The sequence below is a fragment of the Lontra canadensis genome, unplaced genomic scaffold, assembly GCF_010015895.1.
Source record: "Lontra canadensis isolate GAN:19392208 unplaced genomic scaffold, GSC_riverotter_1.0 scaffold9, whole genome shotgun sequence".
Lineage (NCBI taxonomy): Eukaryota > Metazoa > Chordata > Mammalia > Carnivora > Mustelidae > Lontra > Lontra canadensis.
Window position 1 is genome coordinate 14,022,451 of NW_022631003.1, and position 24,164 is coordinate 14,046,614.

Consider the following 24,164-nt stretch of genomic DNA (forward strand, 5'->3'; position numbering starts at 1 on the left):
CCCCCCCCCCCCCCCCCCCCCCCCCCCCCGCCAACCACTCTGGGACTAGGTTTCCTCATCAGAAGATAATTATCACAATAACATCTAGCTGTGGTTATTGTGAAGATTAAGTGAATTAATCCATTTAGAACTGTGCTTGACACAGAATAAAGTCTCAATGAAAGTTATTTGGTAATAATAATATGATACCCCTTCTCAGCGTAGAAACTCTGTCTTACCGATTCTTGTGTTGGTAGAATTTGCCATAGAGCCTAGTATTGAGTATGGTGTGTAGTTGGTGCTCATTAAATGCTTGTGGTATAGGTGGTTGAATGAATTCTGTCTTTTAATCTAAAAGATGAAGTGATTTGATGACTCTGTTGATCCTTACAGATCTAGAGTCTCTAGATAAATAATTCTCTACTGAAGAGTGCCAGATATTTCAGAAAGATCAACAACTGAGGAAAGTCATGGTTATGTGGTCAGGTTTCATTTAATTGTACATTCTTTTTATTTATCAGCCTATTTTTTTATTCTGTCTTAAACACCTCAGGGATGAAATGAAAATCAAAAGGTGGGAAGAGATGGGAAGATAGAAATGAACAAGGGTTTTCAGACATGGTACCTTGATGATGCCCGTAGCGGTACCTCATGGTAAAACCATATGGGTGGAAGGTATATTTAGCTTTGAAATCCAAAGAGTTTTGGGGGACCAGCTTTTAATGAAAGTTATGGTGGTAGCTCAGGACCTGGGAATAAAAATAACTAGGGAGAAGATTTAGATTCTTTGTAAAGAAGACATTTCAGAAATGGCAATGGTGACCTTATAAAAGGAATGAGTCATTGGAACTGTTAGCCGAGGCCAAATAACCATGTGTCAAGAATGTTATTGATAGGATTTTTGTGTCACCAGAGAGACTGAGACCAAATAACCTCCATGGGGTGTTTCAACACTAAGATTTTAAAGGTAGGCAGATGAATCAGCTGATTTGGTTTTTAGTCCACTTAGAAAGTATGACTTTGGGCAAGTCATCCTCTCTGAGTCTCCTCATCCAGAAAACTGGCTCTACCTGTCCTAAATGGATTTAAAAAAAAAAAAAAAAGGAATTCATGTACCATCTTGTTGTAACATGTTCTAAAGGGGTGATTGCTTTTACTGCTTTTTTTTTTTTCATTTGCTATGCATTCATTGAGGGCTCTATTCACTGAAGATTGTACTCAGCATTGTGCTTTAATCAAATGCATGATTCTGTCTTCCTTAGAAACTTTTTTTGGTGGGGATTGTACTTATTCAAATAAAAAAGGAGACTTTGATATAAAAAACAGAAAGTGTTACTAAATAAAAATAAATTTGTGTCTTCTTTCCATAGCAGATTTAAAGCAAGTTATGTTCCTGATAAAAACACAGCCTCCTAGGGTTATTTTAAGACATTTTTCTTCTTTTGGATTTTAGATTGTCGGAATTTAGTGGGTGACATTTATGAGCCTTTTTTCATGTTGATAAGGAGCAGATTCTCATCACAACTTTCTATAATTTGCTTTTTAACTTTGTAGAAACTGAATCAATTGTCTGTGATGGCCATGATGATTTACCTGCTTTTCAAGAACTATTCAATTAGCTTGGATTAATTTTGCTAGAAGCAGTTAGTTTTTATCAGAAATTAATGACATTTTTATTCTGAAAACAAGTTCTTCCATTTTAATATACAGGACATGGTTGGCTGCCTTCACTGAGGCACTGGCACCTCTAAGAGAACAAAGCTTACTGCTCCGATTGATGTAATTTTGCCCTTCTTTCGGGAGTACATGGCCACAACCAGGAGGGAAAGAAAAGGATCAGAGAACTAACACTTATTATGCACCTACCATGTACCAGAATGTTCATACTATTTTCACAGTGTTGGGGGTACGTAGCACATTGCTTCCATTATTTTGGTGATAAAATTGAAGTTCTGAGAAGGTGATTAACATCCCAGTTAATCCCAATCCAATAAAATCCCAACATTTTAAATTTGATAAGCCATGGTGATGAGATTTGGATCTAAATTTCTCTGATTCTAATGCCCAGTGCCTCTCCTTCTGCCATGGGTCTGTTCTAACCAGGATAAGTTCCAGAGATGTTGGGTTCTTGCACCAAACATGAATGGGCAACATCCCTGTCCAACCACACACACACACACACACACACACACACACACACACACAGGTTGTTACCAGCAATTATCTTCACCTTTCCTGTGGTGACTTTGAGAAAATGAGAAGAAACAAAAAGGTATACATAGGCTGATTTGTTTCTACGAATGAGATTTTGGTGTTTCTTATTATACCTTTTTGTATATACCTTTTGGAAACTATACCAAACTGTTTTATAATTTTTGAAGGAAATCAAGAAAATAGAAGGAATATTACTCTTTTGTAACCATCTGGCATCTTAAGATAGTAAAAGCAGGTAGCAGTTGTATGTACATTTTGTTTTATATAAAGACATCTGAAAATAATATTGCAGAATATAAGCTGGTATTTTTAAAGTTTTGTGTGGGGGGCGCCTGGGTGGCTCAGCGGGTTAAAGCCTCTGCCTTCAGCTCAGGTCATGATCCCAGGGTCCTGGGATCGAGTCCCACATCGGGTTCTCTGCTCAGCAGGGAGCCTGCTTCCTTCTCTCTCTCTGCCTTCTTCTCTGCCTACTTGTGATCTGTCTGTCAAATAAATAAATAAAATCTTTAAAAAAAAATGTTTAAAGTTTTGTGTGTTTTTTTTTAAGATTTTGTTTATCTGAAAGAGAGAGAGCACACAGCAGGGGGAGGGGCAGAAGGAGAGGGAGAAGCAGGCTCCCTGCCGAGCAACGAGCCCAACAAGGGGCTCAACTCCAAGACCCCAAGATCATGACCTGAGCCGAGGGCAGATGCCCAACTGACTGAGCCACCCAGGCACCTGGGTCTTTTTAAAGTTTTTGTATTATACATTAAACTTTTGAAGTTTTTATGGTTATACTTTAAATGGAGAGAGTGAAATACATTTGTAAACTATGTTATTTTCCTTTATATCTGCAAAAGTCTTACTTTTTTCCCCAGACAAAAGCTTTAATGTTTTTAAGTGAAAGAAGACATGACCCTTTTGTAGCTAGAGTTAGAATTGTGCTGAATGGGCTATTTCTACATTCTTTGCCCTAGTTGAAATAGCTACACAAGATGTAAACTGTGTACATCTCATTCCTGGCTCTGACCTCAAGGCCTAGTTTATACTCAATTACTGTATTTGCCAGGATACGTATTGGAATTTATCGATTTTTACATACCTGTCTCTTCTACTGGCCTGAGAACAATTTGAAGCCAGGAACTTATTCATTTTTTAGATCTCTAGAGCCCAAGATGTATTAAGTCTTTAATAAATGTTTGTTGATTGACTGCATTATTATTGGATGACTTATTCATCCACTCCATCTCCCAAAGGGAGGTTGGTCTTGACTAAAGGAAGTGCTCTTGGCTTTGGAACCAGCACGGAATAGGTGAAGTTCAAAGTCTCTACCTCTTCTGTGACTGAGATATGCCAGTCTGCATCTGACACATGAACTGTACCTTTTTTTCTTCTTTTTTAAAAAATTGGGCTGTAATTGACATAGAACACTGTGAAGTTCAAGGTGTACCATGTGTCGATTTGATACATTTATATATTGCAATATGATTATGGCCACTGTTAGCATGTCCTTTCTTTCAGATAATCATTTTATATCCTCTCTGAGATGGGGCACCTGGGTGGCTCAGTTGATTGATCAGCCCACTCTTGGTTTTGGCTCAGGTCATGATCTCAGGGTTTTGGGATCTAGCCCTGTGCCAGGCTCCAAATTATCTAGGAGTCTGGATTCTCTCTCTCCTTCTCCCAGCTCAGTCCTTCTCTCTCTCTCTCTCTTTCTTAAATAAATAATAAATAAATAAATCTTTATTTCTTCCCTGAGGTTAAAACTTTGCCTTCCTTTGAAGACAACACTTTAGCAAACTTCTCTACTGGGGGTCATGCCTTCTTTCATTTCTCCAGATTCATAGAGGCTGATATCAAGCCTGCAGACTTCTTCATACACCCCTTGGACACTTCTAGACCAGCTCTACCTGTAGAACTATAACACTAGCCTTCGTATGTAATTTAAAAGTTCTGTTGGCCACATTAAAAAAAGTAAAAAGAAATAGGGGCGCCTGGGTGGCTCAGAGGGTTAAAGCTTCTGCCTTCAGCTCAAGTCATGATCCCAGGGTCCTGGGATCGAGCCCCGCATCGGGCTCTCCGGTGGGGAGCCTGCTTCCTCCTCTCTCTCTCTGCCTGCCTCTCTGCCTACTTGTGATCTCTCTCTGTCGAATGAATAAATAAAAAATCTTAAAAAAAAAGTAAAAAGAAATAGGTGAAATTAATTTTAATTATACATTTTATTTAGTCTAATACATCCAAAAGTTACCATTTTAACATGTAGCTAACTAAACGTTTTTCCCCTGGAGGGAGAGAAAGCACGTGTGTCTGACAGAGAGGTGCTTGTGCACACAAGTAGGGGGTGGGGGAAAGGGACAGGGAGAGAGAGAATCCCAAGCAGCCTCCATGCCCAGTGCAGAGTTTCACGTGGGGCTCGATCCAAGGACCCCGAGATCACAATCTGAGCTGAAATCAAGAGTTGGATGTTTAAGTCACTGAGCTACACAGGCCGCCCCCAACATAAACATTTTTAATGATATGTGTTACTTTTCTTGTTCACAAGAAGTCTTTCAAGTCTGGCATTCATTTTACACTTATACAGCACCTCTCAATTCAGACAAGCCTCATTTCAAGTGCTTACTGCTTCTTGTGTCTAGTGGCTACTGTATTGTGCAGTTTAAACTATTGTTCCCTTGAAATTTCTCAATATTTCAGAGCCTTTGTTTTATACCATCTGTTTCCTATAACCTTTTCTGGGACCAAGAAGATAATTTCTTACTTTTCAGAGTTGTCGTAGCATCAGTTGCTGTATCATTTCCCCATTTCTTTCCCTATTGTCACCTTTGTAGATTCTAATATCTATGATCTTTCTCTCTCAGTGTCTTATGTCACTTCCACTTCACTCATCATCATTTCCATTCTTTGATCCTTATCATCCCCCAAATCTCTTAACCTCCAAAGCTCCTCTCTCTGGCCACAGTTCCTAGCATTCTGTTATTACCTATCGCCATACCCTTGCTCCTAGTCATTCCAAACTGTGGGGAAGTAATTTCAGTTATTTCAGGTATGAGCATATGGATTGTATAATTAAACTGCTGTGCCTACCTGATCTCAGTAAAGCTGATGCTTGATTCATTTGTGAAATATTTATTAATACTCACTTGCAAGTCATTTGTTTGTCATGCACTTTTCTAGATACTCAGTGTAAAGCTGTGGACAAACAGTAGAGGTCCTTGCCCTCATGGAGCTTCCCTTCTACTGAAGAAATAAATGAAAAATAAGGCTTTATCCTCTCTTTGTCACATCTGCGGCAAAAATGAAAACCATTCTCAGCAATCAGTTGATTGACATTCCCCAAAATGTCGACATCACTCAGAAGGGATGCACCATTACTGTGAAGGGCCCCAGAGGAACTCTGCAGATGGACTTCTGTCATATCAATGTAGAACTCAGTCTCCTTGGAAAGAAAGAGAAGAGGCTCCGGGGTGACAAATGTGGGGAAACAGAAAAGAACTGACTACTGTTTGCACTGTCTTACAGTCACTTATAGAACACCATCAAGGGTGTTACACTGGGCATCTGTTACAAGATGACATCTGCGTGTGCGCACTTCCCCAGCAGCGTTGTTATTCAGAATGGTTCTCTTGTTGAAATCTGAAATTTCTTGGGAGAAAAATACAAAAATACGTCCGCAGGGTTTGGATGAGGCCAGATGTTGCTTGTTCAGTATCTCAGGCCCAGAAAGATAAGTTAATTCTTGAAGGAAATCTATCAAACTCAGCTGCTTTGATTCAGCAAGCCACAACAGTTAAAAACAAGGATATCAGAAAATTTGGGGATGGTATCTGTGTTACTGAAAAAGGAACAATTCAACAGGCTGACGAGTAAGATCTAAGTTGTCCAGCTATAGAAACAGCAAGATGCCGGATGATTTTTCAGATTTATTTCTGATGTTTTAAAGCAATAAAATCTGGGGTGATTTGAGAAGGAAAAAAAAAGCCATTGTCCTATATAATATGTTAGCTAATGATGTCATGCAGTAAGATAAAGCAGAGAAAGGAGTGGCCGAGTGTCATGGATGGGTGTTGAAATTACAGATTGCGTGGCCAGTGAGGGTGAGCAGAAACACGACGTCTGTGCAGAAAAACGTTGGAGAAAGTTAGCAGTTAAGACATGCAGGTATCTGGGAATGGGGTGTTCGGGTAGAGGGAACAGCAAATACAAAGGCCTTAAACCCATCTGTAAGCCATTGTTGCTAAGAGGAGCCTATAGATGAAGATCATTCAGAGGAAAAAGTGATCATTGGCTTCTGCAGATTGAGGCCTACTGGGAGCAGCATAGAGATGGGAAATGGCAAAAGCTACTGAGTCCAGCCTCTCATTTACTGACGGGAACATTGACAGTCAGATCAGTTCTGTGGCTTGCTAAACATCACAGGGTTGTTAAATAGCAAGTTTGATTCTGGACCCAGGTTCCCTGAACACCAGGCCTGGCATTTGGTCATTCCTGCTGAATCAACATGGTGGTCATGTGGTCTCCATAGTAGAACAGTTTGATATTGCAATACAGTTGTGATGCTGACCATCCCAAGGAGATTCCCCAGCTTAAGGGCCAAATTCACAAGGCTGCCCTTGCTTCTGAGGCCAGCTACAAACTTGGGGGTCCCCAGGCCACTGGCACTTCTGTCCAACTGGCGACAAATTCAGGGTATCTTCAATCACCTCAGATTCGATAATTCACTAGAATAGCCCACAGAAAACAGGAAGGCATTATGCCTACAGTTACATTTTTGTTATAAAGGATACAAATCAGAACTAGCCAAATGAAAATACATACAGGGCAAGGTCTGGAAGGGTCTTGGACTCAGAACTTTCATGTGCTCTCCCTTTGGAATCAGGACACCTTGCTCTCCAGACACATCAGTGTGGTCAGGAAGCTCCTCAGAGCCTTGGCTCCAAGTCCCAACCCTCTCATCACTTGGTTGGTCTTTCTAGCACCACCGGGCCCCTCTCCTGCAGTGGGCCTGGGGCCCTCCGGAGCAGCTTCATTAACATAAACTCTGATGTGGTGCGAGGACCTACTGTGAATAACAAAGACATTCCTGTCTCTCAATTCCGAATTTAGAAACTCAGCTGCAGGAACCTGGGACAGAGACCAGACACATTCTTTATAATACAACAGACAGAAATACAAAAATAATTTGGCCTCTGAATCTTTCCACGCTGTGGCCGGCTCAGAGATAAGAAGGAAGCAGTAACTGAGGGGAGAAACATCCTGACTCTGAGGGGGATATCCTCAAAGCTGAAGTTCATCTCTTTGTTAGAGGCATAAAGTCATGGTAAATGAAAATGTGTTTAGCTCATCTCTTTTGTCTGGGCCTCCTCTGGAGAACAGGGCATTGTAGATGGATTTAAATTGCTCAGGATAAAGTTGATGTCACCTACTCCTTGGCTTGAGGGTGTTGGCAATTCCCCTTTCATTACCTCATAGGTGAAGGAAGTCTTTGCTAATGAAGTTCTTTCTGGTGTCTCCTGGGCAGAGAGTGAATCTCATAACAAATATTTGTTCAGTTGCTTACTGTGTTTCCTCTATCAACTTCCATGATCCCTGTAGGATTTTTCAAGTTTAAACAAGCGTTCAACTAGTGTTTAATATCTAGTTAGAACAAAAAGCTACATAAACAGGCGGTTTGTATTGAAAAAGAAGAAAAACATTATAAATTTTACTCACTGAAAGCTACTGAACTGTTTTCCCTGCTCTTCTTCTACACCGACAGTAAAACTTTATTGCAAATTATAAAAAGAAGAAGAAAAACATTAGATGGAGTGAAGAAACATTCCTTGGTGTAGGGGGAGCTTGGTAATTTGTCACTTGCTATTTTTACTATAAAAAGATATCGAAGGTTCACTCGGTGAACACGGTTTTTTTTTGTTTGTTTGTTTTGTTTTGTTTTGTTTTTGGTGTCTGTCATGGGCAGGGCACTGTGTGAGGTACCGATCCCCAAACATGACCAGAACCCTGTTGCCCCTTTCAAGTCTCCTGCCAGATGATTATGATACGGTGTACATTGAGTGAGTGGAGTTCTTTCTTCTGTATCGTGCAAGTAGAGAAGAGGAGAGCTGAAAGGCCTCCAGGGAGCAGACATGCAAAGGTCAGAGAAAGTTTCCTGGAGGAGGTAGTGCCTGAACTAAGTATGAAAGGATGAGTAAGTGCTCTGCCTGCTGGAGTGGGGCCGATGCTAGGTGAGCAAAGGCCTTGGAGGGGAGATGGAACTGCAGTGGAGACTCAGAAACAATGCTGTGAACTAGAGACTGAGCTGTGAGAAATGACCTGGAAAGGTGACAAGTGATCACATCGTATGCTGCAGTAAGTAGATCTTGGACATATTTTAGCCCAAGGGCAAGAAAGCACCATTCCGAACTAGGTGCTGTTCCATGAGAAGGCAAGCTCAACGAGGACATATTCATTCACTTTGGGACCGGGAGTAATGCTGCTGGGGGAAGGGGGGTGGGGTCAAGAATGGAGAAAGACTGTTGAATGAAATGGCTGTTGAAGGCAAGAAGGTCTGCAAAGGAGTAAAGTGCCGTAAGGAGAAATAACAAGCCCAAGGAATATGATGGGAATCTGCTAAGATTTAGTCCTGGGCTATCGTTGAGTACTGTGCAGAATAGAAGTTGCTCAGTGACATGTATAGACCCCTGACACTATTCAAATACTTCCAGAATTAAGAAGGAAAGCGGAGTTCACTTTGATGAATAAACATTGCCCCAGTGATATATCCATCCATGGAAATGTGAGATTTGAGAGGTCAGAGATGTCACTTTCTTCATTTCATCTCATTATGGTGTCCTCGGGGCCTATGATGGTGGCTGGTACATAGGAGGGCCCCAATTAATTTTTGTTGAATGCAACAAATATGCAGAAACTAAGATGTATACCCTGATGAAACTGTGTGGAGGAAGAAGTAAATAACAGATATGTGTTTAATATGATAAGTGGATATTAAAATCAACAAAATGGTAAGCTGAGCTGAGCTTTCCTATGACTAGAGTTATGTTGGGGGAAAATTTCAGCAGTCATTTCCATATAACATAAGACAGAATTTATTTTTAGTTTAATTACACATAGTGATCTCATCTTTTATTGTAGATTTCTCTGGGGAATTAACATGTTGATGATCCCAAACCCTTGTGAAGCTCCTCTGGGAAGAGCTACTATCTCGGTCATGCCTTTATATTGGAGAAGTGGTACCCACCTCCGTTTTTATTGACTATTTAAGACAAAGGTTAGGTCAGATCACCGAAAGCTAATTTGCTTTGGAAACTTATGTTCAGGGCACCTGGGTGGCTCAGTGGGTTAAGCCTCTGCGTTGGCTCGGGTCATGATCTCAGGGTCCTGGGATTGAGTCCCACGTCGGGCTCTCTGCTTGGCAGGGAGCCTGCTTCCTCCTTTCTCTCTCTCTGCGTGAGTCTCTGCCTACTTGTAATCTCTATCAAATAAATAGGTAAAATGTTTAAAAAAAAAATAAAATGCCATAAGATTTAAATTCAATAAATTTGTCATAAAAAAACATCTGATAGATTAAAAAAAAAAAAAAAGGAAACTTATGTTCAGCCAACAAGTCCAGTGTCCAGAAGGAAAATTAGACTAAAGGCTAAAAGATCACACATGTAGAGAAGATTATTAATAAAAAATGAAAGTTGCTGCCTATAGGAATAATAATCACCCCTCGCTAAGCTCACTGCCCCTAAACCACACACACAGGTAATCTATGAGTCTTTCTCTCCCTCTGAGTTCAGCTCCTTGAGCTAATGTCTTGGATGTTGTGTCTTTAGTATGTGTAATCTTTATTCTTCTGCTCAGTTGACTAAGAGATTCAAATCAGTGTCCAGCTAAGGGACCTATTTGCTTAAGTCTCAGAACCTGGTATATAGGGATCATCAATAAGTACTTGTTTGCGTGACTCCCTCTCTCCCTCACTTTCTTTCTTTTCTTTTCTTTTTTTTTTTTTTAAGATTTTATTTATTTATTTGACACAGAGAGAGATCACAAGTAGGCAGAAAGGGAGGGGGAAGCGGGCTCTCTGCTCAGCAGGGAGCCCGATGTGGGACTCAATCCTAGGACCCTGAGATCATGACCTGAGCAGAAAGCAGAGGCTTAACCCACTGAGCCACCCAGGTGCCCCACCCTTTCTTTTAAGAGTGGGAGGGAGGGAGAGAATGTTAAGCAGGCTCCATGCCCAGAGCAGAGCCTGATGTGGGGCTTGATCTCACAACCCTGAGATCATGACCTGAGACAAAATCAAGAGTCATGCTTAACAGACTGAGCCATGCAAGTGGCTCTGAGTGAATCTCTTTAAAAGTTTAAGTATTTAAGCAGTTGCTGGATGATTCTGATGATTCATTTCCAGGCTGGGAATTAATTCTTAGAGTGGTAGAGTTTCCAATTCGGTCTCGTTCTCAAATGACTAGTGAAGTAAAAACAATTAAGATGGTTAGACTGATGGGGTGTATGTCTGCTGGTTTTGCTTTCGTTGCTCCTGGATGGATAGAATCCTTGTGAGGCTCTCTTTGTGGTTGTAGATTTTAACTGAGATATATAATACTCCTCGTTCTTGGCTTCCACTGCCTTTACCAGATTTGCCTGTGGCTAAGAGCCTTTATGTTTTCACTTAGTCTTGCTGGGTTGTGGTTGAGAAGAATAGCTTTTTGATGTTTTCAGAGTGTAAGATATGAAAGGAAATATTAAATGACCTTTCTTTATCTATAAAAATACATATATTTTCTTTTCCAGTAATCTTCATAGTCAATGGATGTAATAATGTCTAGGTAGCAAACTGTACAAATTTACTATTTTATTTAGTTATAAATAGCCTTCAGAATTTGGCATATAACCTATAGTTGATATTGGGGTCATGTAGCAATTTAACAAAATATTAAAAAGAGTCTGAAAATTCCATGATGATTTAGCAGATTTAAGGAAGAAATTTTGGGAGGCAGTGTTAGAAAACTCATGGAGCTTTCGTCACTGGTATTTTTTCTAATATTCTTTGATTTCTCATTTCTGGGATTGAATTCTCCCCCTCATTCTTCTGTGCCCTTTTATTTTAAAAAGGATGTGCATAATGGTTATACTCATTATTCTCGAAACCTGAGATAGTCTTCCTAAATTCAAAAAAAGGAAATTATGACAATTACTTTTACTTACAGATTTAAATAGTGCTTGGAGATTTTAGCATCTCTCCTAAAATATTAAAATCGATGACTACTCCCTATTACTCCCCTGGATTTCACTGTCAGTCTTCCTCTACAATAAGCCCTGGTTTTTGTCATCATTCTACTCATTGCTTAATCACCTGCCAGAGTGATGTTCTTTGTTATCCTTCTGAAAATTTCAAGGACATCAGGAACCTCCTAATTGTGCAATATTCATTCTTTTTTCTTGATGGAATCGTTGACGTTGATGGTCAACCCTCTGCAGTATTTCAACCTTCCCTTCGCCTCAAATCATCTCTGCGACATACTGTTTAGCACTTGTACTAAGTGTACTAACTGAGCAGAAGAATAAAGATTACACATACTACTCTTCTTTCTCTCTCTTTTTCCAATCCTTCAATTTAGCAGTATTTAAGGGTTCCTGATCCCTTGCTTTTTCCTTTGTTCCCTTTCCTGTTAAGAGACTTTAATTCTGTTCCCTCTACTTTCAATGTCCACTTGAAGGCAATGAATTCAGGAAACAACAGAACAGAACATAGTGTAGAGGGGGTTGGGGAAGGAACAGTTCCCATTTTAGGAAGTCTTTTACCCTGTGCATGCTGGTGGTTGTGGTTTTTCCTAAGCTTCTGAGCTCTACCATTTGACAGAGCTGGGAGAAGATTCCACCTAGGTTCACTAGAGCCGCTCTGAATTAGCCTAGACTCTTAGAGCCAGGATAGATCTGACACATCCATCTTCCCTTTGTTTTACATCTGGGATTAGACCTGCTCCCTGGCAGAGAGCAAGTAGGGCCAAGAGCTCTCTGAATTACCTATTTGGTCAATACAGTATCTGGGTAGAACTTCCCCTCCTTCTAGGTTGAAAACAGTGGGACCCCTAGGTCTATAGCCCACGACATAACCGTGCAGACTACAGGAAAGAAGCATCAAGCTGAAGGATCAGAGGAAGAGAGTACTTTTGAATACGACTTATTACAGGAAATGTCTTCTATTATGAATAACTTAGGTATCCTACGTTGGCTACAAAGAGGCAGAATCTCAATGAAAGAACATAAAGCTCAGAGGAAATAATGCTTTGAGGTGAAAGAGAGCCTGGATGACGTGAGCAAAAGATGACAAGGGAGAAAAAAACAAATGATACGGAAGAATTAAAATTTGCTTTGGAGTATTTAAGGAACAGAATGGACATAAGGGAAAATATAGGCAATCACAAGTAGGATAACCTTACAATGGTCTTCTAGAACATGGAGAAAAAGTGCACTGAGATGAGAAAGGCAAATGAGCAGGTGACTGAAGGCAAGGACTGGGTTCAGAGGTCTACCCTACATTAGGATCTGGGAATACAAATGTGCATAAGACAGGTTTCCTGTCCTCAGTGTCCTCACAAGCAAGTCAGGTAAACAGACCTAGGGGAGGTTTCCTGAAAGATGTATGATTTGAGTTGTTCTTAGAATGGATAATACTTGAACAGGCAAGTGTGAAGGAGGAAAGGCATCTAGGAGAGTGGCAGCTTGGGTAAAGGTAGAGAGGTAGGAGAGCATAGGGTGTTCATTTATTGTTAAATAGTATCTTTCAAAGATCTTCCATGTGTAACCCCCACTTGTGGTGAGAGCAATGAACAAGACAAAAAAGGTCTGGTCATCTGTGGAGTTTATATTCAAGAGGGAGGAAACCAAACAATGTACAAAGAAACAAATATATCAATAAGATAATTTCATATTGTGATATAGTCTATGAAGGAACCAAATCAGATTGATAAGGTAGAGCTTAACTCGTCATGGGACATAGGGTGGCTATGGAAAGCCTCTGCTCTCGAGTGGTAACATTTGAGCTGAGACAGGAATGCTGGGATGGAACCATCCATACAGAGAGTTGAAGAGCCTTCTAGAAGAAAGACATAGCAAATGCAAAGGCACTGGAGCAAGGCTTGTTCAGGAAAGGATGAATTTGATTAGAGTTGTAGCTGGGTTGTTCTTATTTTCATACAAGGATTAGAAGAAGCATTTGGAAAGATTACTGGTCTTGAGAATTAGAATGAGTTTGATTCTGTTCTTAGATCTGCCAATAACTATCTTCAGAACTTTGGGCAACTTATTTAACCTGCCTTGATCTCAGTTCTCTGCTCTGTGACATGATGGGAATGGTCAGTAGCTGTATGCCTACATTTGGGTAAACATACCATCTACCCCTGGAGATACACAGTGGTGTGTCAGGTCAAACCCAAACCGCAGTATAGACACTTGGCAACTTTCTGGGCTATTAATTTCACTAAGAGTCGGGGGGAAATTATATATAAATAATATTATGCACTAAAACACAAAATTTCCTGCATTTTTAAGATTAAAATATCAAATGTCAAGGATACTTCATGTTTTTGACAGGCCACTCTCTTTCTGTCCTCATAATGAATTTCAGTGGAAAAGTTTAGAAAGCATTAGTCTAGACACTGAACAATTCTGTTCCCCACTATCTTTTTAGATGTTCTTCATCATTGGGTTATTTATTGTTAACCTCTTTTCCTCTATGACTGAATGAATAATCCAACGTAGATTGTTTCCTACGGCTTTTAAGGGAACTCCTTTCAACTCAGAGAAGGAACTTTAAAACCAAAGTATTTCTGAGAGTTCTGGAGGGCAATAAATATCAAGTTTGGAGAGAGGGAAAAGCATCTCATAAATTATTTGTTGTAAATATTGTTTTTACTTCACAATGATTTCACAGATGCTTCACTTCCCAACTGGGTCTTAGAAGACGCAGTCCTTATGATTGGAATTTACATTTAAAAATATCATGTATTCAAAAGCATATTTTCTTCTCTCATGGTTTGGGGTTCAACCAGTAGCTTCCAGAAGATCGATCATTTCAGGATATTTTTAATTCTAAGTAGCAGATAACCCTGCTTAAACTGGCATAAGCAATAAGCAGAGATATTATCACACATAACCAGCAGCCAGAAGTTGAGTAGTCTCCCACTCCATTTTTTTGGATCTCAGTTCTGCTCTCTTCCATGTGTCCCCTTTTCTCTCAAGCTGGCTTCCACCGCCGTCCCAAGACAATCACCAATAGCGGTTGTCCCTAATCGTGGTGAAAAAAGGGCTTGTTCTCCAACCATAGACTGAAAATTCTTTCCTTCAGTCTGATTGGTTAACTTAGGTCATGTGATCACCCCTGCGCCATCAATACCAAGGCTAATGAGATGAGCATATAGGCTGTCTGGACTCAGCCTTGGATCTAGGGATCCCTTGAGGTCCCTTGAGAACAATGGCCTCCCTGAGAGGGCAAAACCCTGACCTAAGTTGTGGCTCCATTAGAGAAGAGGAAGGAGGAGGATAGAAACTGGGTGACGACCATTCCTGTAAGGTAGGAGTCTATAGAAATGATTAAAGATCTTTTAGTGAGAACTTCTATTTGTTCTTGACTAGTAGCAGCCAAGTTCTAAGGAGCCACTTTCCTTCTTGTGATCAGAAAAAGAACAGGACTGAAATGTTTCATTTAGAAAATATTTACTGGGTTTGTACTGTGCTTCAAGAACTGAAATCCGTAAGGTAGTCACATAACACCTAATAATAGTGACAGGAATGGCCAAGAGCACAGGGACATGTCTTATTGATCTTATTTGCCTTTAATTAGTATCTGCTCTGTGATAAGCTCTGTGAGAGTGGGAACTTTCCTACTGCTTTTCTCCCTGTGCTCTCCAACCCCTAACGTGCTGCTTGACACACACTGAACATGCTGCACATATTTATTGAAATAATGTTTATCGGAGCCAAAATCATTAGTGATTTCTGAAAGGATAGTGGAATAATAGAGCATGTACAACAGAAGCTCAGTCACATGCTTGAAGGGACAGAAGATTCTGTAAGGTAAGAAGTCTGAGGAGGGAAATTAATTCTTTTCCCCTTGGAGGGTGTTAGCATGTAATGGAGGGCTTCGGATGCTAGAGAAGCTCTGAGACATTGACACAATGGAACAAGTTGGGTGATGTCTATGAGGAAGGAAGCTTTCTACTTGACAGGACTATTTAGCACAACACCTTACACATAGTTCATACTCAATAAATAAATAATGAATGAAAGAATGGTGAGCTTTCTAATTAGATTTGGGAAAATATTATGATTAGATTAAATAGTTCATATCCAACTGTGCCTTCCTGCATTTATTTTTTTCTTTGCTTTTAGTGGTGTGATTTGTAGTAATATTAGCTTTGTAATTTTAATGGAGTGCTGTATTTCTGACGGAAAATGGTAGCTCAGTGAAATGTGCTTTGACTCGGTATTCCACATCAAACAAAAGTCTGATTATTTGGAGCACAGGTGCATAGATTTTCCACCCAACCAAATTGCCTTCTTAGGGTCTGACAGCAAATAACCTCAGGGCCTACCCCCCAAGGATGCAAACTGATGTCTGAAGTCGTGAAGGATAGTTTGCTGGCATGTTTGGAAAAGACTGGAAAGGCCATCTAATCCAGCTGTCCCATTTTGTAGATGGAAAACCTGAGCTCCGCCAAGCAGGGTGATGACCTGCTATTTCAGGGCTGGTTCAGTGGTAGAGGCAGAAATGGAACTCGGATTTCTCAGCTGAACTGCTCTAGTTTGGCCGAGAGAGGAACTAAGGGGTAATTGAGAGCAGCAGGCTTATTTTTGAATGTTTGATTTTTTGCAGTAGCTGGCTTCGAGCTATGGGGGTCTTGCAAGTCCTGAGTAGACCTTTCTTTTGCTAATGGACCATTTGGAATAGGATAAAAAAAAAATTAAAGTAACAGTCTCCTTAGGTGGTGGAGAACATTATTACATGTAAAAGACTGCAGTTATTATCAGAGGAACTGGTAACATTGACTGTAAAACACTGAGAAATTTCAACAAAAACTCCTCAGTGACTCCTTCTGAAGAACATTGCGAGGTAATGACTTTGCTAACATTGAGAAAGGAGCCATTCCTTTGAGAATGCTGTTTTCCTTCCCATGTATGAGGACAATTTGTCAATTCGCACCTTCTCATTATTCTTATATTAACATGTCTCATCAACTGAGCCTATTAATTTATCATAATTCATACTTTCACGCTATTTCTCCTTATCATTCAGAAAATTTCTTGTAACAGATTTGACTGCAATGTGTATGGTGTCTAGGATATCTTCCGGGTTTAGAAATCCTGACATTCCGTATTTTCCGCCGTCTGACTTTAGACAAATGAAAATAGACTGTGTGTTCATTCACTCTTCTGTATAATGTAAGAGGGGTATTGTACTATGCGTCTCATACTTGAGAATGTATTTTTACTTCCTTTTGTCTTTTTTTTTTTTTAAGATTTTATTTATTCATTTGAGAGGGAGAGAGAGAGAGAGACAGAGGGAGAGCAAGCCAGGAAACAAGAGCAGGGGGGAGGGAGAAGCAGACTCCCCGCTGGGCAGAGAGCTGGAGGGACTCCATCCCAGGACCCTGGGAGCATGATCTGAGTCCAAGGCAGGCGCTTAACTGACTGAGCCACCCAGGCGCCTCTCCATTTGTCTTTTTCAACAGACTTTTTATGTTCTGGTTATCACTGCTGGCCTGACTCAAGAAAGGTTTGGGTCGTTTGCTTGCTGCTTGGCCATCTGCGCTAACCCCGTCTCATTATTACGCCTGCATCCCGTTCCACTTGTAGGCACCAGTGTGTATGCAGAGATCTTTACTTAGCTATTAAAAAAAATATCCCTGACTTGGATATTTAAAATTTCTTTTGGCATTGTTTCTTGAACTCATCTCTTAGTCCTGTGGGCTTATTTCCTTATTTCCTCTTCCTATGAATCTCATCTGCCCCATTCTGCCCCAAATCTCAACTGCCCAAAATCTGTTAGAAAAGCAAGAGTCTCATCATTTCTTTTAAAGTACAATGTCACTAATAACATAATTATTTTCATATTTTGAATGAAAATATTTCTTAACTTGCCGTATTAATTTTATCTGGTTACTCTTATGAACTAAGCTTCTGTTTTGTGATACTGCCCAATGTTCTCTCAATTAGTTGGTCCAATACAAGATCACTGTTCAAATCAGCCCAATTCATTTCATAGCAAGTTTTTTGTGTGTATGTGTGTGTATTTTGCCCAGAGAAGAGAAAAGGAATTCAGAGAATGTGATCTACTTTGTCTGCTGATGGTGCAACTCTGGGTATGTTATCTCTACCTGCAACATGGGCTCAATTTATTTTTCAGAGATTTTCACTAGATTTTAAATGGAATTTGTTTAATGAATAGCGCATTCAGCAAAAATATGTCATGTGCCTGCTGTGTGTCAGGCTCTTTGTGTTGTGGTGACTGTGACATACCTGGGGTAGACTTAATTACATTAAGAACTAGCAATGTTTCTCCATGTCTTCTACGTTCCTGGCATTGTGTTAAAGTATGTTAAATGTTTATCTCATTTAATTAACTTTCAAAAGCTCATGAGTTGCAGATACAATAATTATTCCCATTTTCTAGATAAGGAATTGAAACCTAGGGTCAGGGATCTGCCCAATGTTTCTCAGCAAGTAGCTGAGATTCCAGCCAGGTCTTTCTGAATCCAGACCTGAGCTTTTAACCTGTATGGACTCACAAAAACTCAAGGAGGGTTGAGGATTTGATAGAGGGAACAGTGATGGCCCTTACCTGATGATTTCTACTTTTTTTCCTTAAGTATCTTAAAAAGTAAGATCTGCTGAGTATTGAGTAGTGTGAGGAAGAGGATAGGGGTTTGTGGAGAGCTGGGGAGATTTGGCAGAACTCTCATTGAGTAGGAGGATTAGGGGATGGTGGACACTGAGCTGGAGTAGTAGGCTTTCCCCAGGAGTCAGCTGATACTGTGGTCCATGAATTAGTGGTACAATCAATGTGGCAAATAATGTACAGTGTTGCAAGACACATTTTTAAAAAGGGAGTCAAACAACCTAATAATTATTTGTATCAGTTAGGATTCATTTCAGCTGCTAGTAATAGAAATCTGAAATTCTCTAGGCATTTAAGACACAGGTTCATTTTTCTTTCATGCAAAATAAATCTTAAGGTGGGTAGTCAAGGGCTTGTATGATATCTATACAGTCATCAGTAGCTCAGCTGTTTCTTTTGCACCACTCTTCCCAGACCAGGCTTTCTATCTCATCTTCACAAAATAACTGCTGGAGTTCCGGCCATCATGCCCATATTCGAGATGGGAGAAGGACAAAGGCTGTCAGCTGAGTCAGATCCTTTGTAGCATTCTCCCAGAAGCCTGTCAATGACTTGTGCTCAAATCTTTAGATACTCTTAAATGCCGGGGAGTCTGGAAATTACAGTGTTTGTTTATTTATTTATTTATTTATTTATTTATTTTGTTGTTGTTGTTCATTTGTTTGTTTTAAGCCCAGGCACATAGCTGCCTATACAGTATAGGGACCTGCTTTTAAAGAAAAAATAAAACTGGATATTGAATAGACAATGCAGTCTCTGCAATACCTTTCTATACGCTTCTGTTGTACCCTTATATTTGGAGATCTAAGATGAAAATTAGACATCAGATGAGTATGTTGTGGAATTCTCTCCCAAGGTTAGAATGTAAATAACCACCATTGTTTTATACTTTAAGATGACTTAAGAACATGGAAATCATGATTTTAAAGGGGGGGAAGGCAAAAAAAAAAAAAATGACACTTCCTCCTTCTTCCCCCCGGGGCAAGGCTTGCATCATATAAATTGTTTTGGAGTTGCTGGTGTGTTCTCGAGGCAGGAAGTTGGATATATTAAAAAAGTGTTTACTGCTGATTGTTCTGTGTATTTATTAATTGGTTTTCTTCATTCTTTCCCAAAGAGATTTCACAGTAGTTGGTTCTTCTTATAAACAGTTGGTTTCTAAGTGAAATATAAATCAGCTACATCCTCTTTAAAAAGATAAAGTCGAAGGAACACTTTTGAAACAAACACGATTGGTTTCATATTAATAACTTTCTGTATTTCTGTTCTTGGGAGCAGCAAAGCTTTTTCCTAATTCTCTTTCCTTTCGGATGGTAAGCAAGTGGAGAAATTAGCTGGAGCTACTTGATGGTAACAAAGTGAAGAGATTCAAGATGGCCTGAAATTATAAGGATCTGGAGAAGAGGAAATTTCAGAGCTTAGTAAAAGATAGTACCTTCAAATCTATAGAATTGATTTCTTTCAACATTTAAGTGTCTCCAGATCAAGCTTCTAGTTTCATTGGGTGGTTTTAAACAGATTCAGATTAATGATTTATGTTTTCAGTCTGGTTCTTTGCTGGTTGATGTTTGCCTCAGTGTCTTGCCCCCAGAGTACAAATGAGTGAGGGCACAAATGAGGTACCTGTAGGGTCCACAGTGTGTTGAGCTGATTAGCTGGGATCTGCAGCACAGGGATGGGAGGGGATAGCGGGTGGGAAAGGTGAGTTCAGCTGGGAATTAGAAATAAAGAGCAGGGTGAAGGAATCGTTCAGGAGGCTGGCTGGAAGGTAGCTCAGATGCCTTCAGGTGATCCAGGTGGTTGTTTCTGTTATTATGTATTGATAAGTCAGTACTTAGGAGCCAGAAGCAATCTCCTTTCTCAGGACCTTGTGTGGAATTTGCATGGGGCTTTAAGCAGTTGACACATCCTGGGTTTATGAAGAAGAGTTTCCTTGGATATTTCATTTGTGTTTCAGGATGGCATATCAGGTCAGAGGCTATCACAGCATTTTCTTTGCTGTTATAAACAGTTGTCTGAGCTGAAAGGCTTCTGAGCACATCTATTATTTCCCTCTGGGTGGGAAGTGATATCTCATGATGAGTAACAAAGGCTCACGTATCACCTGTCTTTACCGGTAACATCAGGGCCTCTCATTTCCTAGGAGTGCAACTTTAATTTCCTGTCATCTGGATACCTGTATTCAGAGGGTGGGTTGTCCCATCCCAAGTGAAAGGGAGTGACAGGAGGCATTCTCTCCTCATGTTACAGTTTGCCAGAAAGGTACTCAGAAGTCCTTTTATGCTTTATTCCAAATGAATGGATTTCACTGTGGCACTTTCATTATTTGGTGGTGAGATAGGGGTGCTGGGGAGGTAGAAACTTGTTACATTCAAAATCAGTGGGACTCTTAGCAGGCCAGCAGATAAGGTCTTCATGGTAAGGTGATAAGTTGTAAAGAGGAGTTGAATGGATCAGAATGTCCAGAAGTTAATGCTTAAATAAAGAAAAGAAGAGGAAGAAGTTGAATAGAGATCCTCCAAAGTTATGAAATTCTAAGGAAAACATTTTGTGGTCTGGGCCTGATAAAGGCTCATCATGTCTACTAGTAACTAAAATATGTATGAATTGCATAACTTCTTTTTTTTCTGGAATCATGGACATATGACTAGGAATGGTAGGTGCTAGGGAGGTGATTCTGAACTAGACTCTAAAATGTCTTCCTAGTCCCTGTGTTTCTCCATCATTTCCCTGATGATACTTTCTACTCTGGACAACTTTTCTTGGTACCTCTGAGAGTCACTGGGTAGTGCTGAGTGCTCATTTGAGCTTTGGGGACACAGATGTAATATGTGCTTTGTCATTGTGAGTGTGGCTTTTTGTTGTTTGTTTAAACTACATTCAGCTGCTTGGGGAAGATAGAGAGAAGGCACATGTTTGGGCAAAATCAAGTGGTCACTGCTATTGAGGAAGAAGGATAGAATGAGTGCAAAGGAGTGGTTGCAGTAGTAGCTGTGAGACATGAAGCTGAGTAAGCAGGAGGTTGAAGGTAGGACGGAGGCGAAAAGTAAGGCTTGACATATTCCATGAGTGTAGTTGGGAGAGAATGCTGCCCAACAATGCGGGGCAAGGGAGATTTTAATATTTAGTACAAGTTAGTTAAACTCTGACATTTTTCGTAGTTTGTCTTTTTTCTTGCCTTATCCTAATTATTGATAACCGTTAAGGGTTTTATGAATCAAATTGATTTATAATTACCACAGTTAGAGAATCAACAACCTCTTCTTTCTATAAATGTTCTTGATATACCTATAAAATATCATCTCCTTTGCTAGCTTTTCTAGTATTTCTAGGTAGTCTGCATTTCTTGATCAACTTATGTATTATATTCAGTATGCAGATAAATATTCCCACCTAGAAGTATTTTAGCTTCACCAAGGTAAAAACTTAATTAAGGTAAAGTTTTTGTATGTAAGACCTAAAAAAGAATCTGTAATATCTTCTTCTTCTTTTGTTTTTAAGATTTTATTTATTTATTTGACAGAGAGACAGAGAGCACAAGTAGGCAGAGCGACAGGCAGAGGGAGAGGGGGAAGCAGGCTCCCCACTGAGCAGAGAGCCCAATGTGGGACTCAATCCCAGGACTCTGGGATCATGACTTGAGCCAAAGGCAGAGGCTTAACCGACTGAGCCACCCAGATGCCCGATATCTTCTTAACACATTGACAGCTCTTTTGTTTATTCACATGTCTACTGTATTATTTTAGTTGACAGGCGAGTCAACATTATACACTGTGACACACATTTCTGGCTTACTTCACTTCCTGTCTCTCATTGGAATGGATAATTGAGGTAAATATTTGGGCACAATTCAAGCCCAAAACCAAATTCTTGCTTTATTTCACTGGTGTCATTGAGGTGCCTCCCTTTATATCATTAGGAAACAGACAACAGTCTATTTAAAAGAATGATGTAATGATAAGTGCAAACAAGTTCCTGTGTAGTCTGGAAAAGAAAAAAGGAATTGCAGAGAAAAAATTTATAATTTTTCTCTCGTACTGCCCAAAGGGCAAGTGTTCTGATTGTTAATGAGTCATCTTGCTCTTTATCCAAAAGTATCCCCAAGGTAGAGAAGGGTAGCTCATTGAACTACACCATTTGGATTCCCTAAGGAGAATCACAATCTTTGCTCTCTTCTGTTGTCACCAAGCCAGCTCTAGCTGCTAAGTTTGCTTCCATGTGAATATCCTTCCTCCTGCCACCCCAGCTCTCAGCCCCCAGGAAGGACACATTCTATACAGACATGTCCCTAGTTCTTGAGTCAAATAAAATCTTCCACTTAAAGAATTAATAATTTAGATTTAAATAGGTTTCTTTTTCTTTAGATTATTGTGAATCCATTATATCTGTTACAGCCTTGGAGAACCAAATAAAATGATTTTTCTGAAACTGCAGAAAAGTCAGCTGCTAAATTTCGGTGATGACAAAGGCGCTGCCCCCTGTGAGCCTGCAGCTCCTGGTCTTACCTGTTTCCGAACCATCCATGATGGATGTTCAGTATCGTGCGTTATTTTTTCATACATGTTTTAAGGTTATTCCGAAAACCTTGAAGAAAATTTAAATTAGATTCTGTGACATTTGTTTTAATTTATTCATGTATTCTTACTTTTCATTTTACATTTTTATAAAACATCTTTACCTTGTAGCATTAATAATATTCTGGGAATTTGGAAGAGAAATTGCCAAATGAAGACTGATATTTGAATTGAGGCTTAACATTTTCTTTTAGTTTATCTTGGTGATAGCACTCTTTTATTGGGAAATTTGCAACTCTTACAAAATATGATAAAGGACATTTTTCTGAACTTTTGAAAATGAATATCTGATCATTTTTCTGAGTAAGAACTTATTCCTGTTGATGAGGTTTTTCTGAATAGTTTAGAATTTAATTGTTGTTTGGAAACATATTAACCCTCTAAACCCCTGAACTTTGAGAGAATTCAGGGAAAGTACAGAATAAAAGAGAGTACATTTGGCAATATCACTGATTGATGTGATGGCTAATTTTATTTGACTGGGCCACGGGGTGCCCAGGGATTTGGCCAAGTATTATTCTGGATGTTTCTGTGAAGATGTTTTGGATGAGATTAACATTTAAATCCAAGTAAAGCAGGTTGCCTTTCCTGTTGTGGGTGGGCCTCAGTCAAATAACTTGAAGACGTGAATAGAACAAAAAGGCTTCCTCCGAAGAGAAAGAGGGAGCCCTTTGCACTTGACTGCCCCCCCACTTTTGAGAGAGAGTGCACTCATGGGCAGAATTGAAGGGGTGGGACAGAAGGAGAGCAAGAGAGAGAATCTTAAGTAGGCACTGTGCCCTGCACAGAGCCAGACACGGGCTTAATCTGACAACCCTAAGATTATGATCTGAGCTGAAATCAAGAGTCAGATGCTTAACCAACTGAGCCACCCAGGCACTTTCCACTTGTCTGCCTTTGAAGTGGGACATCAACTTTTTCCTGCCTTGGACTCAAACAGAAACTTCAGGTATCAGGTCTTGAGCCTGCTGGCCTTTGGACTGGAACTATACCATCAGCTCTATTGATTCTCAGGCCTTTGGACTTGGACTAGAACTATACCATTGGCTCTCCTGGGTTTCGGCTTTCCCAACCCACCCTGCAGATCTTGGGAATTGTCAGCTTCCATATTTGTGTGCGCTACTTCCTTATAATAAATATTTTTCTCTTGGGACTTCTGGGGGAGATGGCAGAGTAGGAGGACCCTGAGCTCACTTTGTCCCATTGATGTAACCTGATAACATCCACATCAGTGTAAATAGCCTAGAAAATGACCTGAAGACTGGCAGAACAGACTCCACAGCTAAATATAGAGAAGAGGCCCTACTGAAGAGGGCGGGAAGGGCAGACATGTGGCTGGGAGCCAAATGGATCTGCAGGAGTAGCCTTGGGAGGGAAGGACCAGCTGGCATCCTCTAGATGAAATAAATAAAACACGCAGTGATGGAAAGTCCAAAAAAAGAAAAAGAAAGAAAGAAAAGAAAATGGAGAGGGGAGAGGAGGAGATCACACCCCAGGCACACGGGACCCACATAGGAAAGATGAATCCCCATAACATTTAG

The 24,164-nt window shown here is 40.1% G+C and overlaps 1 protein-coding gene and 1 pseudogene across 2 annotated transcripts in view; both read left to right on the forward strand.

The window, feature by feature from the left end:
- The window catches only part of GRIP1 (glutamate receptor interacting protein 1), a 663,043-nt gene that overhangs the window by 132,417 nt on the left and 506,462 nt on the right, over positions 1–24,164 (forward strand). The gene's annotated exons all lie outside the window — the stretch shown is intronic.
- On the forward strand, positions 5,468–6,039 carry LOC116866149 (annotated as a pseudogene).